This window comes from Oryzias latipes, chromosome 19, assembly GCF_002234675.1.
Source record: "Oryzias latipes chromosome 19, ASM223467v1".
NCBI classification, from domain to species: Eukaryota; Metazoa; Chordata; class Actinopteri; order Beloniformes; family Adrianichthyidae; genus Oryzias; species Oryzias latipes.
Genome location: NC_019877.2, coordinates 678,593 through 696,701, shown reverse-complemented (window position 1 = coordinate 696,701; position 18,109 = coordinate 678,593). Strand labels below are relative to the sequence as shown.

Genomic DNA, 18,109 nt, shown 5'->3' with positions numbered 1-18,109 from the left:
AGCTCATCACCTGCAGAGGGTTTGTGACTCTCCGGATGCCTCTGGAGCCTGAAGTTTTCCCACACCGGACAACAGAAGGGCATCAGCTTCTGCTGGTGGACGCCATGGGCATGGCTAACAGGACTCGTTGCTGAATCTGGGGAGCAAACACTGGAACTGTAGGAGGATGGTGTTCTGGCTTTGGCATGACCTATCATTTGTGGTGTTAGGGTTTGTGTCTTTCTGGGTCTTTTAACAATGGTATTTTTATTATTAAATATTTGTGTTTTTGTACATAACCTGTCTCAGCTTTCGGTGTGGGAGAGGCCTGCATTCAGTTTAGTTTTAGTTTTCTGGTGGCTCCGCTTTGCAGCAAGTAAAGGGGAAATCATAATGCAGCAATTGAGCCTCAGGATGCAAAGAACTGGAATTGAAAAAGAACAGGTGTATTCAGGATGAAGTGGCCTCAGCACAACCTTGGCTGAAGCTTCCTTTTGATGGCCGGTACCTGACAGCTCCCCTCTGGAATCTGTGTGTGTGTGTGTGTGTGTGTGCTTGTGTGTGTGTGTGTATACTGGTGTGTATGTGTGTGTGTGTGTGTGTGTGTGTGTACTAGTGTGTGTGTGTGTGTGTGTGTGTTGGTGTGTGTGTGTGTGTGTGTGTGTGTGTGTGTGTACTATTGTCTGTCTGGTTGTCTTTCTTGAAAGACGTCCCTGTTGACCTCCTTATTGTTCTGGAGCTGTTGAGCTGTCATCGCTTGTGATTGGTCGGCATCTGTATCATCCAGACCTGACATCGGGTGTTGCCGTCACCTTCCTTGTGAGAGGGGTTTAACCCCCTACATCTTTAGGGATGCTCCCAAACTGGTAGAAATGTTTCAACATGTATTTGTGTTCAGTCTAAGAATTCATAGCACTCCTGATTTGGTTGAGTTTTTATTTTCCAAATCATACAGACTAGATGAGCACAAAAAGTGATTTGACATGAACTGAAGGGCTTTTTCCAGCGTCCACGCCAACAAGATTTACTGATAGAATGCCATTTCCAGAAGAGATGATGAGGACAACAGAAACATTGGATTCCAGTGACAATAACAGGAAAATCATCAGGAGTTTCTCAGTACAGCAGGAAAATGACAGCAAATCCAAAAATCTGATGGAAACATTCAGAAAACTGCAGTAAAAGTCCAAAGAAAAAACCACAAACCAGATGAAGAAATCAAAGAGAAAAGAAAAACCATCAAAGAGGTGATTGTCCCCATCAGCCACAGATGCAGCATGAACACATCTGTTCAAAGATGTCATCTGATTGTTTCAAAGAACCAAACCCTTTTCATGACAGCAGATATCATTAGCTGTTGTCTTTGTCTGGAGGCTAGAAGGTGAAATCATTTCTGTCAGACACATTTATTTCTGTTCTCATCAAGAAGCTGAACCCACACAGGTTGTTGTTTCACCATCTAGCCCTCTAGAACCGGTTTACTTAATGAACTTTGAAGAACAGGAACCCAAATGCATCAATTTCAGATCCTGACCTGCCCTGAACTCCAAAACAGATTCCAGAGCCAACATCTACTTCTCTTGCCGGTACCGAAGGTTTTCCATTTGTCATAAAAGCCTCAAAATTTCGGTTGTTGGATGTTGTGAATTTAAAGCCACCCAGACGATTTCCAGCATTATTGGGCCAAAGAGTGAGGGAGGTAAAGTTTTCTCCATCCTCAAACATGAAAGAGTAATGATTATCACCCTCTCTCCCAAACATCCTTTCATTTCCGTCAGACATCTGGACCTTTATACATCTCACTTGGGTTGGTCCGGCCCACACATCCAGCTTTTTAAGCACAGCTCCATTTTGTGCACCGTCAAAACTACACGGGCCTCCTCCTTGTCCACCAACCAGGGTAAGTGGTGCTACGTACGGCATGTTGTCGTTGACTTGAAAAGTCTAAAATAGAAAAAAATGTATTTTTTAGAATGACAGTTAATGAAGATAAAGAAGCAGATATTTTGTTTTGTTCATTATAAAAACACAGCAGAACCAAATGACTTTTTCAAACTTGATCCATTTGACAAACCTGAGCTTGTTGCAAAAGGAGGAAAAGTTTCTTCCCTTAGACTTCTGGGAGAAGTTGTTTCCTCTGAAGACAGTCTGGAGCAGGACCAGACTGAAAAAGATTAGAAAATCCAACAATCTTAACCAACTCATAGCCTAAAACACACCAAGATCCTGACATTTGTCTGTAGAAAATACACAAAAACCAAGAACTTTCTAAAGAACTAAAACAGGACAAAGACCACAGCATCATTTGAAAGAAATGGAGACATTCTAGAAGAATGTTTGATGAAAAAATCAAATGAATGAAAGCAGGACATCAAGAAAACTCACCAGAGCAGCTGAAGCTGAAGTTGTGCTGGTTGAGGCTGAGTCTCATCCTTAAATCAGACTCAAAGTGGGCGGGGCTCACATAGAACTTTGTTCCATGTCTGTAGGGAACGCCTTCATCTCATGACAGCCAAGAACATTTCATCCCATATTAAGACAGTTGGAGACAAATGGAGCGGAGTTTGAGGTTTTTCATAAGCCTATTTACAACCGTCAAGATATCAGGTTCATTCTTTAAAACCAGTTTCTGTTTTTCTCAGTAAAACTAAATCTTGTTCAGACTCCTCACTGTTTTATGTTGTGCAATAACAAATCCAGATGTTCCTCTTTCATCAGTTCCAAAGTAGACCATGACTCCTGGAGCCACCTGTAATGACCTGAACACCTTTGGGGTCAAACATGGTGTCTGTTCACGGACAAACCATGACGAGGTCCAACAAGAGAACGCAGCTCCGGTTCAGAGCAGGGAGGCCGTTCACATCACGTCCTTCTGGGCGCCACTGTTGTTCCCCCCATGGGCATTAAAGTCCACATGGTTGAGCGGGGGCTGGAGAGTAAGCCTCCACCAGACAGCTGCCTCACACCTTCAGCAACTCCAGAATGGTGGAAAATCCATCCCCTCATTCATTTATTTATTAGTTTTCTTCTTCCATTTTTTCCATTTCGAGGGTCACGGGGCTGCTGGAGCCTATCCACATCTCTTGTAGGTTAAGGCCGGGGACACCCTGAACAGGTCACCAGGTCACAATCACACACACATTCAGAAAATTTAAAGTAACCAATTATTAATTAACCAATTAAAGCCAGAGAAAACCCACACAAACTCCACACAGAAAGGTCCCACATTGGTGTTCTGGTTCAGGCCCCCCAGCCGGGACTTGAACCGGAGGCCTTGCTCTGAGACAAGAGTGCTAACCACTGTGCCACCGTGCAGCCCCAAATAATTACTTCCCTCAGGGAAATACAAATAAATGAATATGAATTCTTTAAAGTATTTTTTTGGAGTTTTGTTTTGATATTCTGTCTCTCCATACATCTACTATTAAAAGTATAGAATTATCAGCAAGTGATCAAACAGTTTTTATTCTCACTATGTAGTTAATTTTTCACGATGTTTCATGAGAACATTTGGAAGAAGTCAGAGTGGCTCCAAAATGTCACATGTTTTCCCACGAACCTCTTTCCAACCTTCAGGGCATCAGAAACATTTTATAACCAGTTTCTATTGTTTTTCTGAAGCACAAAAACCTTTTCATGTTTCAACGTGATTCTGTTTTAATGTTGTGAAATTGAAAAAAGATATCCGACTCTCTTATTAGCTCCAGAGAAGACCAAACGTCTGACATAAACACAAACTACAGTCCTGTGATGTCAGGGGAGGTTCAAGAAGAGAGGTCCTTTCTGATTCACCTTTCTCCTGTTTCCTTCTTTGTTCTCCTTAAGAAAGTCACCATTTTGAAGGAATGTGAGTGACCCACCTGGAGGAGAAACCATTTCATTGGTGGTCTGGGGGGCATGAACAGACACCCGTCAATTTTCTGAACCTGTATTATCCTTGACGGGGTAACGGGGCTGCCAGAGCCTAAACAGGTCATTTCTTAGAAAAACTGAAAGAACAGACTAGTTTGTGTCTCAGAAGGAAGGAGTATATGTGCAGACGTGCAAAGACAGAATCATCTCTGTTGCAGAAATGACAACAAAAGGTTTATCAAAGATTTGCTGGTGTTATTTTGTTACAGATCATTTTTTAAACAATGACTCAATTCTTTTATTTCAAATCAGTCAATACAAGATTTTGAAAATTTGAATTTTAAAGGGAATTGGAAGAAGCTAGGCTGCACTGTGGTGCAGTGGTTAGCACTCTTGCCTCACAGCAAGAAGAACCCAGGGACATGAAAAACTACATCAACGGGGGACCTTTCTGTGTGGAGTTTGCATGTCCTCCCCGTGTATGCGTGGGTTTTCTCCAGGGTCTCCAGCTTCCTCCCACCGTCCAAAAACACGCGTCATAGGTTGATTGGCAAACTCTAAATTGTCCATAGGTGGGAGTGTGAGAGTGAATGGGTGTGTGTTTGTGGACATTCTACCCTGCGACAGACTAGCGACCCGTCCAGGTTGTCCCCTGCCTTCGCCCACAAGTGGCCGGGATAGGTTCTGGCAGCCCTGTGAACCCGAAAGGGATAAAACGGTTAAGAAAATGAATGAATGATGAATTGGAAGGAGCTTATGCTTATACAAATCCAACCCCCACTCAACACCACTCCTAACCGTCAACAAAAAAATTAAGCATTTGACATAACGTTAAGACACTACATACACAAGACAAAGACAGACGAACATGCCCAAACACTCCGACCACACCCACCTAAAAGAGAAGGAAAAATAAAAGGGAAGAAAAAAACAGAACACCTCAGCTGAAAAAGTGCATGGTGCCTCTTTCAGCCTACTTCCCCCTCCCTTCTCTCCTCTGCTCTGCTGATTGGAACCAGCTGCCAATACTCTCCTGATCAAATGCCTTCCTTCTTAAGGAGATCCAACCCCAGCATTCATCGCCTGTTTGTTACACCCTGCAGTGCTTATGTCTGGCCTCCAAGTTAAGCTAAGTATCTTAGTCTGGCTTTGTACTTACCATGCCTTGTCCTTTGTACTTACCACGCCTGGTCGCTCGTCTTCAGGTTCCACTCCACGGGTATTGCTGGTTCCTCCTCGTTGAGAGCTCCTTGCTTCATCCTGCTCAAGCTACGTCGTCATCCTCGCCATGCTCCGGTCTGACCCGAAAGGATTCCGCCTCGCTGTTACACAGCAAGGATTAGCTCTAGGACGGGAAGCCAGATCACTCAATCAGATAGCCACCGCGAAGCAAGATGTTTTGACGCCTGGATGGGATATCCCAAACCCTGATGGATTTAACCGGACAACAATCAGCTAATGCTACTACCAGCACCTCACCCCCTACTTCCGGGAACTTGGCATCTTCCGCCGCTACCTGGACTCACGAAAATTTCCAGCTTCAACCAGAGCCTTAAAATGTCAACTTATTTTCCAGCAGGCTCTGCGGTATTACCACGCTGACCACAGCAAGATTACCCTCATAGTAAACTCTCTCAGGAGCGAAGCACTACAATGGGCTCAGGCATGCCTAACTCTAACCCCATTTTTTAAGTACCTTTTGAGCGTTTCATAGGTGAATTTTGCCTGGTGTTCGATCAACCCCGCAAGGACGAGGAGGTGGCCAGTCGACTTTTGGGCCTCAAGCAACGCAACCGATCGGTGAAAGATAATTTAATTGTTTTCCGAATCTTGACGGTGGAGGCGGGTTGGCCGGGTATTGCTCTAAAAGGTGTGTTCTACCAGTCACTAAATGAAACAATCAAAGACCACTTGTGTTCTCAACCAGAAACTAGAACCTTTGAGGAGCTCGTCACGAATGTCTGCGGTCAGACATCCGTCTCCGGGAACATCAGGTAGAACGCACCCATCACAAAAAGAAAACTGTTACTAATCCTTTTGATCCATCCATGAATCCAGAACCTCCCTCATCCATACCCCGGGAGCACGTTGGAAGAACTTCAGAGGAACCAATACAAATTGGACACTCAAAACTTACACCTGAGGAATGACATAATCGCAGAGATAAAGGTACCTGTTTTTATTGCGGGCAACCAGCTCATCTCGTCCATCAATGCACTCTGGGTTATACGTCATATAAACGTTGCGTATGCACAAAAGAAGGCGTACGCCACTCTCGCAATAATTGATATTTATAAAAAGCAAACTTGAAGGGGAAAATGTGGTGTCCTTCACGCAAGCTCTGACCCAGGCGTACGCATAAAAACCGGTGAAATGAGAAATGGTGACACCGTCGGCAGATGGAAGAAACACGTGAAAGTGACAGTGTGTGCCAAATCGTGCTGGCATGTGCTGTGCTACACAATGTGGCACAGCTTAAAAACGTGCCTCTACCCCCTGGCGCCGATTGCTGTGTTGGCCCCGACCCTGTGCGCCAGCGTTCCGAAGCGATGAGTCGCTTGTAAAGAACAACAAGAGGTGTGGAAAATATTATTTATTCAAGAATTCCCTCATCGTGCAGTGTATGTCAGTCAGGGCAGTCTTGATTTCGCCCAACTCCTTGGCACCTCTCTGATTGAACTACTGACTTCCCCTCTGCATTTCAAGAACTGCATCGGTGAGGACGCGTCCACTGCTGGAGGGTTGAGAGCCGCGTGCCGTGGAGATGCTGGGTCCAGACAGCTGGTCAGCTGCAGCGTCGTAACCACTGGCCCCGCTGGAACACCCAGCAGCTAAAATAAAATTGTTCTATATTAATAAACTGTAATTGTGTAGCCTGCATACACGTGACTTGACTGCATTCATTTGAATTATTTCTCTTACCTGTGTCACCCAGTTCATCTGGCGCGTCGATGTCCCCCTCCGCCTCAGTCACCACTCCACTTAGGGATTCCCGAATAATTGCCGCCAGTCTCTCATCAAGAGGGTCAGCTCCGGTGATCCCTTTTCCCCCGCCCGTGGCAGACACACTCTGGCGATGGAGCGCTAGACGTTTTTTATGCCTCGACTTTGATGTCCGACCATTTCTTTTTTATTTCGGCCACGGTCCTGAGGTTGTGAGGCTACTGCATTTACGCTGTCTGCCACCGTTTGCCACTCACGTGCCTTTCTGGCATTAGTAATGCCCACACTGTGCCCTCCAAACAACATTTTTCTCCTCTTTTCCACCTCGCCGATGATAACTTCTACTTCACATTGAGTGAAGTTACGTTTTTTTTGATTTCCTCTTTGTGTTTGCCATGGTTTCGCAATCAATGAATATTCATTTGTGGGCGTTTCACAGACTATTTATGGGCAACTATGGGCGTGTCATGAAGCCGCAAAAGCTGCACCACATTTAGAATTGATTGTGATTTATTAAGGAAAGATGCGTAGGATGTGCGCGCGCACGGTTTTATAAATAAGAATATTTCTGTGCGTACGCACGTCCTATGTTTCATCCGTACGCCACTTCTGACGCAAATGCTACGCAAAGTTTAATAAATGAGGCCCCATTAACCCCCGCTTGATGACAGGCCGCGGGCGGGTCACTCATCTCTTTCCACGGAGATAAACTTCCTATAAGTCCCTGTCAAGCTATATCCCCATTCAAGAACCCGTGAATGCAAAGCCGTCATAGACTCTGGTGCTGAAAAAAGTTTTATTGATAACCATCTTGTTACCGAACTCAATCTTCCCACAGAACCATTGGATCACCCTGTCAAGGCCGCTGGACTGGGGGTCCAGCTTCTCTCTCGCATTACGCACCGTAAGAAGCCAGTGCTACTCATCACCTCCGGTAACCATCACGAATTCATGCAGTTTTATATCACTCAAACAGTCCAATCTCCCATCATCCTAGGGTTTCCCTGGCTGCGTACTCATAACCAGCAGTTCGATTGGGCGAATCACCACATCACCAACTGGAGTACTGCCTGTATGGCTAACTGCCTCCGTTCTGCTATCCCTTCGGTTCCACCCAGTCATAATCCAGTTCCAGAGTTCATTGATCTCTCTAAGGTACCCCCCTTCTATCATGATTTTAAAGCCGTGTTCAGCAAATCCAAGGGAATGGCTCTTCCCCCACACAGACCCTATGACTGCTCCATAGAATTACTGAACGGCGCCACCCTACCTAAAGGCAGGTTGTTTAACTTATCAGGCCCCAAGAAGCTGCAGCGTTTTCCTTCGTCCAGAAGAAAGATAAGTCGTTGGGACTCTGCATCGACTCCCGTGAACTTAATCAAATTACAGTGAAAAACAAGTATTCTCTTCCCCTCATCAGCTCTGCTTTACACTCCGTCCAAGAAGCAAAGGTTTTTTCAAAATTAGATCTCCGTAATGCTTATCATTTGGTCTGTATGAAGGAATGGAAGACCGCGTTCAATACCCCGTTAGGTCATTTTGAATATCTGGTGATGCCTTTCGGGTTAACCAATGCCCCCGCCATCTTTCACCACCTCGTTAATGATGTTCTCTCTAATTTTTTGAACCGTTTCGTTTTCGTCTACCTTGACGATATTCTTATTTACTCTCGGGATCAGGATCAGCATGCACACCATGCCGTCAGGTTCTCGAACGCTTACCGGAGAACCAGCTATTTTGGTGTTGATGTTATTAAGTATCCGCCGAACTATTTCTTCCTCTGTCATGTCGCGTTTCCACTTCAGACACAAAGTCCTATAGTCATAGGCAAAGTCACGTAAACACTGCTCCGGCCTCTGCACAGTTGTTCTTAATTACTCTTCCACTTCACTTAAATAATCAGTTGGCAGAAAAGCGGATAAAAAAGCCTCCTTGAATGTCAACCAATCATGCACAACAGATTTAGTGGCTTTCCACCAGCTTAAAGCAGGTCCCTTCAGAACCGCTGACAGGGCTCCTAACAGTTGATGATTTGATAAGGGTCTAAGGTCAAGATAGTTTTCACACTGTTCAATGAAATTCAGCGCATCCGAGGTCTGCGGACCACCGAACGTGGGAAAATCCAACCGAACGGGAGGTTTGGAGTAAAAGGAGGTTGCACCAGACTGACTTATTTGGTGTGAATGACAGGGAGTGGGTCTTACAATGTAATCTGTTTCGATGGATATGGCTACTGTTCGCCGTGGTAGAGGGGCACTAACAGTCCTAAGTTTCTTTAGTTGGTTCTGCCATTTCTCATCCCTTCGCAATAAACAGTTCACCACATCCTTCTCTAGCTTTTATATGCTGGACATTAAAGGTTTTTCTAGCTTAGCAAAGCTGATGTCCACATACTCCCTGAAATTACTTTCTCGGTTAAGAGAGCTTGTGACAGATGCTCTGAAAGTTTATTCTAATTCCTTCACATGATCTTTAAGTGCTGCCACCTCCTGAGCTAGATTGGCATTCTCCGTTTGACAGTTTTGTTCTTGTGTATGAGCTTCTTCTGTCTCAGCACCTTCAACCCCAGCATCCTCATTCACATCATCCACTTCATAATCCTCATTGGATAAGATAATTGTTGTGGGTTGACTATGGAACACAAATGAACATATGAACAACCACTTAAATCAAGAAATGTTCTTTAACCATCATAATTTCATTGAACCCAGTCACACTCCATGAATGGCGCTCCTGATTACATTATAGGTCCGTGCACGCGTTTACAATGATTCCCTATTGTCCGTCTAGCGACTTCCACCTGTACTCGTGTAAGCGCTCCAACTTAAAAATTCCTCCCAAAGTCAAACGAAAAAGAAAAAAAGATCTCACCCCGTCCTTCGGGTTAACGTCAGGGAGTCTCAGTTTGCTCTTGGTCACTTTCCAGCCACGTCCATCCCCAAAAGAAATTAATAATAATCCTAGCGGCAGAATTTTGAAAGGTCCACGTCAGATCCTCCTCTGTATGTCCCGATGGTCGGTTTCCGGGGTATTCCGTGCGTGCTTGCTCCTTGGAAGGGCCCTCTTAGTCTCCCTTTCCCTCTCGTCAGAGTTTTCCACTCTCCTTAGGCTTCCAGCCCACCTTGTCTGTCCCTTTTTAACCCGGAAGCCATGCCGTGTGTTAACGCACCCCAGCTGATCGGTCAATGGTGCCGGGTCACACATAGCAGATCCACTAGATAGCATGTTCCCTTCGTGGCGCTGTACTCGAATGAGGTGGCCCAACGGTCAATGGTGCCGGGTCACACATAGCAGATCCACTAGATAGCATGTTCCCTTTGTGGCGCTGTACTCGAATGGGGCAGCCCAACGGTCAATGGTGCCGGGTCACACATAGCAGATCCACTAGATAGCATGTTCCCTTCGTGGCGCTGTACTCGAACGGGGGCGGCCCAACGGTCAATGGTGCCGGGTCACACATAGCAGATCCACTAGTTAGCATGTTCCCTTCATGGCGCTGTACTCGAACGGGGGCAGCCCAACGGTCAATGGTGCCGGGTCACACATAGCAGATCCAACAGATAGCATGTTCCCTTCGTGGCGCTGTACTCGAACGGGGGCGGCCCAACGGTCAATGGTGCCGGGTCACACATAGCAGCCATACTGGGAAATGAAATGAAAATGGAATGCCGCCGAAAACACAGCCCATTTTATTACACACTGATTATACATTTACAATTTTCTTCTTCTGGATGATTTTGGTGTTGGGGGCTTTGTTACCCGAAAGTTTTATGGAAATTTCTCATGGAATTGAACGGAGCCTTATGCCAAACGAAAAGATGTGAATGCCAACTTAAAGAATGTGGAAAATTAAGTATGTCAAATAAATATTTCTTACTGCAAGAGTTGTCTCCGCAACATGCCATTCAGATGTCTACATAAAAGTAAAAACTTCTGAGTTTTTTTAAGGGTGAACCAGAGCACCAGGAGAAAACCCGACTTTGGTTTAGTTCAAGTCTTAGTTCTTTAATCTTCTTTTAAACTGGCATTTGCTCGCTGGCATGAGCACCTTTTTAAATCTATTTCCACATGGAAATCTTCTGTCCACTTGTGTCTTCAGATTGATCAGAACACTTGACATCTTCATCAGCTGATGTTTCATCTTCATCAGCGGACATTTCTTCCTCGTCATGTGATGTTCCTTCTTCTTATTCATCTGATGTAACACTCTACAGTTCATTTAGAGTCTTAAGATAATTGTCGTGGGTTGACTATGGAACACAAATGAACAAATGAACAACCACTCAAATCAAGAAATGTTCTTTAACCATCATAATTTCATTGAACCCAGTCACACTCCATGAATGGCGCTCCCGATTACATTATAGGTCCGTGCACGCATTTACAATGATTCCCTATTGTCCGTCTAGCGACTTCCACCTGTACGCGTGTAAGCGCTCCAACTTAAAAATTCCTCCCAAAGTCAAACGAAAAAGAAAAAAAGATCTCACCCCGTCCTTCGGGTTAACGTCAGGGAGTCTCACTTTGCTCTTGGTCACTTTCCAGCCACGTCCATCCCCAAAAGAAACTAATAATAATCCTAACGGCAGAATTTTGAAAGGTCCACGTCAGATCCTCCTCTGTATCTCCCGATGGTCGGTTTCCGGGGTATTCCGTGCGTGCTTGCTCCTTGGAAGGGCCTTCTTAGTCTCCCTTTCCCTCTCGTCAGAGTTTTCCACTCTCCTTAGGCTTCCAGCCCACCTTGTCTGTCCCTTTTTAACCCGGAAGCCATGCCGTGTGTTAACGCACCCCAGCTGATCGCATCAGCTGTGAGGAGTGACGTCAGCGGCATCCCCGGTACACAAATACCCAAATTACACACATACACTAAAATAGAATAAATAAAAATCACCTCATAGGGTGTAAAATACAGAAAACATGATACATTTATGTGGCTTTGTCACACTGATATTTCCTCCTCTTCATCATCTGATGTTTCCTCGTCTTCATAATCTCATGTTTCTTCGTCTTCGTCATCAGACTTTTCTTTGTCGTCAGACGTTTCCTCTTCACCCAATCCAGACTCAGCAGACTGAGAGTCAAGCGCTGAGTCTCTGTCTTGATCATCCACAGATGGACTCACAGATCTTCTGAAATATTCTGAAATCTCTGGACAGCTTTGATCTGGGACGACCACAGGAGTGTCACTCTTGTACTTTTTCCATCTTGCTGGTGTCAGAACCATTTTTAACCTTCTCCAGAGGGAGACCTTTGCTTTGGCTCTGATTGGCTGGAACAGTTGGTTTCTTCTCCCAGAAGTTGGCACACGACTGCTTCATCAGAAATGTCCCAACTTTCCACTTCCTCCCTTTCATTGTTGGATGGTTCAGTGTTCATTTGGGCTGGAACCTTCTCAGAGATGTTCTCCAATGTTTGTGAAGGAGAAGCATCTAATTCTGGCTCAGTCTCTGGGTCGGAAGGAGGTGTGGTTATGCTGACTGGATTTGTGAAGCTTCAGTTTCAGGCTCACTATCAGTGAAGGTCCATGGAGGTCCTATGCCAGTTTTGTCTGATGTCCTCTGACTAAGTCAATATTTTTATGGATTGAATGATAAATATCTGGGTCTATAAATATTGTTGGATTTTGACAACTGCATCCTCCTGGAACTACCTGGCTTGAACCTGATGCTGTATAATGAGCTAACAGGTCTGGATCTGCAACATCCACCTGGAACTAACAGGTCTGGATCTGCAACATCCTCCTGGAACTAACAGGTCTGGACCTGCCTTTCATTCTGAGGTCTGTACTCTTCACTTCTGATAAGTGTTTTCGTTTGTGGATGATGGCATTACTTATTTCATTCATAGGCCTATGTAACGGTTTCAGTTCCTTTGTGTTTTGTTCCTGGGTTTCCTGTTTTATTTTGTAGTATTTCCTGTTTTGTTGTTGTTTTGAGTTTTACCTTGCCCATCAGTCCTGAGTGTTTCCACCTGTGTCTTGTTGCCTTGTATGTATTTAAGTGCTGTCTTTCCCTTCCTCCTGTGCTGGTCCATATTGTATTCTTCCCCGGTTTTCGAGCTTAGTGCATTTTTAGTGTTTCGAGTTTCTAGCCTGCCGTATGCAGTGGTTTTGGTTTTGTCTTTAGTTTTGTTATTAAACCCCGTTCCCCTGCAACCTCCTGCCTCCTCTCCTCTCTGCGCCTGGGTACTTCCCTTTCCCCCCGTGACTTAATGGAGTCTTACTTTTTGAAACTGGCAGCAGATTTTATTGCAGAACCACTTACAATTCTTTATAATCTGAACAACAGGACCCAATGCTTTAAACATGAAGGTCTCTGTTCTATAATTGTTACTGTCCACAGGGGGGTGCCACAGTCTTAAACGATTGAAACCCTGCACAAAGCTGTTGTTGCTGTCCAGCATTCACTTATTCAGTTAAAATGACTTCTCAATGCTGACAATTTTAAGCTAATGTTGTTTTCAAACTCAAAGAAGGTCCCTGAAACAATTCCAATGGTGTCCACCTTGGATGGAAAAGTCATAGAGTATTTTCACGAATACAAGTACTTGGGTGTCTGGATTGATGACTCTCTCACCTTTAGACCTCACATTGCAAACTCAATCCCTCCAGACAGGTTGGATTTTCTACCATTCTGGAGTTGCTGAAGGTGTGAGGCAGCTGTCTGGTGGGGGCTTACTCTCCAGCCCCCGCTCAACCATGAGGATTTTAATGCCCATGTGGGGAACAACAGTGGCGCCCAGAAACATATGATGTGAACGGCTTCCCTGCTCTGAACCGGAGCAGGGAGGCCATTGGACCTCGTCATGGATTTTCCGTGAACAGACACCATGTTTGACCCCAAAGGTGTTCAGGTCGGTTGTGTCTGCATCAAGACAAGGATCACGCGGCGTTGCTGCTCAAAACTTCTTTATTTTCCCCCAACCCCCCCAACATCTTTATCTCAACCTTTGCAGTCAAAGAGCTTCAGCTCTTAAAGGTGCAGTAACTCACTACTTATTAACGTTGCTTTAACCGCAACCAACACGACATTAATCTGAACACTTTCAGACATAACATTCCTTCCCCCCCTTCACTGAAACGGAACCTCCAACTCTCCCACCCCAATGTCACCATCACCCAGTCACATAGTCTCTGTGCCAGATAGATGGGCCTCTTATCCTCTCTGGCCGTGCTGGCTGAACTTTCGCTTCAGGCCTGAGTGGCACACTTCCGAGCCCGGTTGGTCCCCGGCCTGGCTGGCCAAACCAAGGTTGCTGTGGATGACGGAGATGACATAGGTGTTTTCGGGGCTGGGACTTTGTGCAGACGGTTTGAGTGCCACCGTGTCCCACTTTCTAGTCTGTAGGTGGCCGACACCAGCTTCTGAGTGACCTGGAGAGGATCTGACCAGTATGACTGAAATTTATGCTGGCGGTGAGCCCGTTTAATCCTGACCCAATCCCCAACAGCTAGTGAAGGGGTCTGCACTCAATGTGTGTCGTCAAATTGTCTCTTCATCCGAGCCTGTGAATTTATAACCCGGGCCCTGACTTTCTGCAAACCTTGAGTTCCCTGTGGAGGGACAGGCTGTGCCCTCAAACAGTCCAGGGGTTGTTTCAGTTTGTGACTAATCATGAGCAGAGCCAGGGACACCCCAATGGTGGACAGAATGTCTGCCACTGTGTTAGCACGCCCTGGAATAAACTCCAAGCTGAAGTTGTTCTGGTGTAGCCGGTCAGCCCACCTCAGCAATCTCATGGTTTTGTGTCCGGACCCCTGAGTTGCCAACGATGACGTCAGTGCCTGGTGATCTGTGCGTATGGTGAAAGCCCTACCATATAGATAGACATGCCAGAGTCCCCTCTGCCCCACCGAGTACTTCTGCTCAGCTGGAGTGAAAGCCCTGGAGGCGAACGCCACTGGTCGTTCCACCCCCTCGTGGATCTGGGAGAGCACAGCACCAAGGGCCACGCTGGAGGCGTCACAGGTGACCAACGTAGATGCCATCTGGCTAAAATGGGTCAAAGTGGGAGGAGAGGTGAGCTGCTGTTTTATGACACGCACAGCCTCGTGGCAGGCTGGGGTGCAGTCCCAGAATGTGTCTTTCCGAAGCAAGCTACACAAAGGAGCTGTCTAGTTGGAGAAATGTGGGATGAATCGAAGGTAGTAGGCAGCCATCCCCAAGAAAGAGAACAGCTGGGCTGGTGACTGAGGATCTGGCAAAGACAGAATGGCCTCCATGTGAGACAAAATGGGCGCTATTCCTGCCTGTGAGAGCCTGAAACCCAAAAACTCAACCTCCGTATCACCAAACACGCACTTCCCAGCATTTAGTTTCACGCCATGCTGTTTGAAACGTTGAAAAACTTGCACCAGATGAGCGTCATGCAGTGCCATGGTGGGTGCGTGTACGACCACATCATCCAGATAGATGGAGACACCCGGCCTACCTGCCAGGATGAGCGACATAATCTACTGAAAACAGCTTGAAGCTGAGGAAAGACCAAAAGCCATGCGTTTAAATCTGAACACCACCACATGTGTAACAAAAGCTGTGAGGTCCATCTTAGCAGGTGCAAGGGGAACCTGCAGGTAGCCATTTTGGAAGTCCATCTTACTAAAGACAGTGGAACCATGAAAATGACTGGCGAACTCCTCAGCTGTAGGCAAAGGGTACTAATCAGGAATTATGGCTTTGTTCACATCTGACGAGTCAACACAAAGATGCAGACCGCCCCCTTTTTTCCTTGCTACCACCAAATTAGACATCCACGGTGAGGCGTCAACCGGTTCGATAACATCCTCTTCCACTAGGTGACCCAGCTCAGCCTCAACTTTATTGCGCAGAGCCAGAGGAATGCACCCCAGTGGTTGGATAACTGGGTGTACAGACGAGTCAACAGTGGGCTGGTGCACAAAGGCGGACATGCGACCGAGCCCTGTGAAGAGTTGGGGGTAGCGATCTGGCCAGGACGAGACGACCTGCAGGACACAAGTGCCACTAGAATCCATCACCGAAAACCCGAGAGCAAGGAACAAATATAGGCCCATGATGTTAGCCCCTCCCTGAGTGATACAGAACTCTGCATCCGGAGCACAATGTTGATTGTAAGTAACAGGGAGACGAACAACGCCCAGAGTGGAGATAGGAAAATGGCCATAACCAGATAGATTCCGAACTGTAGCTTCCAGACGCACACGGCTGAAGAAACGATCATATGTGGATTTATTTAAAATTGACACCTTAGCACCTGTATCTACGAGCAGTGGAATTTGGGCTGTGCCCACACGACAGGTGCAAAGCTTGAAAGCTGGAAGTGAGCTCTGCACTGAATTAATGGGAATGGTGGAAGGGCCAGCGCGCGTCGGAGAAGAGCGACAGCAGGGTGCAAAATGGTTCAGCTTGTTATAGTTACGGCAGCGTTTCCCGTTTGCAGGACATGACTGGTCTCTAGCAGAGTGTTGATTGGAGCCAAAGTTGTTACAACGCCAGGACCCACTCATTCTGGGTCTGCTGTCAACGTTCTTGTACGGTAGATCATCATGCGTCGGTGATGATGACGTCACAGGTGAGTCTGCAGCGCGGGCGAATCAGTACGCCTCCAACAGGGCAGATTCCAACTGTCTCCCGATCACTAAAGCATCTGCTAATGTCATGGAGTCAGATTCCAGTAACAGCCTGTCCCTCAGCTGAAGACTGTTTTTTAAATAAATATTCAACTATGAGTCCATCCTCTAATGTCCCAAAATCGCAGAGTTTTGCCAGCTCACGTCTCGCCAATACAAAATGTGCGACTGTCTCACCTGGCTGCTGACAGCGCTGCCGAAACTCAAAACGACTCATCCGACGGCTCCTACCCAAACAAAACAGAACTTAAGTGCGGCCTTGGCCGTAGCGTACTTATCATCTGAGAAGGTGAGCACTGCAAAGATTCGTTGTCCCTCCTGTCCAAGGCAATGGCGGAGAAGCGCACATTTCCGCGCTTCGGCCAGATCCATGTGGCCCAAAGCCAGCAAATAGTCCTTGAATGACGCCAGCCATCGGTCCCACGGAACCACGAGACCCCTGGCACGGTAAGAAAGGCGCCGGCAGAGGCGAAGTGAATTCAGACATCCACGTTTGCCAAATGTGTCTCAGCGACCTCTGTGAGAAGAGCTTCAGCCAGGGCAGCCACCATACAGTAAGGCTCTCTGGACCCCGTACTCCCAGAGCGCCCTCCACAGGACACCAGAGGGGACACGGCTGAATGTTTTCTCCAGATCCACCAAATACATATCGACTGGATGAGTGAACTTCCCCAAAACCCTTTATAACCCTGCAGAGACTGTAGAGCTGGTCCACTGTTTCACGACAAGGACAGAAACCGCACCGTTGCTCCTGGATCTGAGTTTTGACTATCAAATGAATTCTCTTCTCCAGAACCCTGGCATAGACTTTCCCAGGGAGGCTGAGGAGTGTGATTCCCCGGTGGTTGGAACACACCCTCAAGCCTCCCTTCTGGAAAAGGGATGTGTCAGCCAGGACACTCCCACAGAATCCAGGGACTTGAGGTACTCGGGTAAGAGCTTGTCTAACCCCCCCACCTTGAAACTCAGGAGCTCTTTTACTGCCTTTTACTACCCTTTAGTAAATTGGTTCTTCCTTTGTCCACCAGCTCATCACCTGCAGAGGGTTTGTGACTCTCCGGATGCCTCTGGAGCCTGAAGTTTTCCCACACCGGACAACAGAAGGGCATCAGCTTCTGCTGGTGGATGCCATGGGCATGGCTAACAGGACTTGTTGCTGAATCTGGGGAGCAAACACTGGAACTGTAGGAGGATGGTGTTCTGGCTTTGGCATGACCTATTATTTGTGGTGTTAGGGTTTGTGTCTTTCTGGGTCTTTTAACAATGGTATTTTTATTATTAAATATTTGTGTTTTTGTACATAACCTGTCTCAGCTTTCGGTGTGGGAGAGGCCTGCATTCAGTTTAGTTTTAGTTTTCTGGTGGCTCCGCTTTGCAGCAAGTAAAGGGGAAATCATAATGCAGCAATTGAGCCTCAGGATGCAAAGAACTGGAATTGAAAAAGAACAGGTGTATTCAGGAGGAAGTGGCCTCCACACAACCTTGGCTGAAGCTTCCTTTTGATGGCCGGTACCTGACAGCTCCCCTCTGGAATCTCTGTGTGTGTGTGTGTGTGTGTGCTTGTGTGTGTGTGTGTATACTGGTGTGTATGTGTGTGTGTGTGTGTGTTTGTGTGTACTAGTGTGTGTGTGTGTGTGTGTGTGTGTGTGTGTGTTGGTGTGTGTGTGTGTGTGTACTATTGTCTGTCTGGTTGTCTTTCTTGAAAGACGTCCCTGTTGACCTCCTTAT

General features: G+C 46.5%; 1 long non-coding RNA gene across 1 annotated transcript; it reads right to left on the bottom strand.

The window, feature by feature from the left end:
* Positions 1–895: 895 nt before the first annotated feature.
* LOC111946385 lies at positions 896–2,930 on the bottom strand. The gene is made up of 4 exons (XR_002872081.1): positions 2,573–2,930; positions 2,365–2,462; positions 2,054–2,143; positions 896–1,923 (listed from the first exon to the last, which is right to left on the bottom strand). It is a non-coding gene; the product is annotated as an uncharacterized LOC111946385 (long non-coding RNA).
* Positions 2,931–18,109: the final 15,179 nt, after the last annotated feature.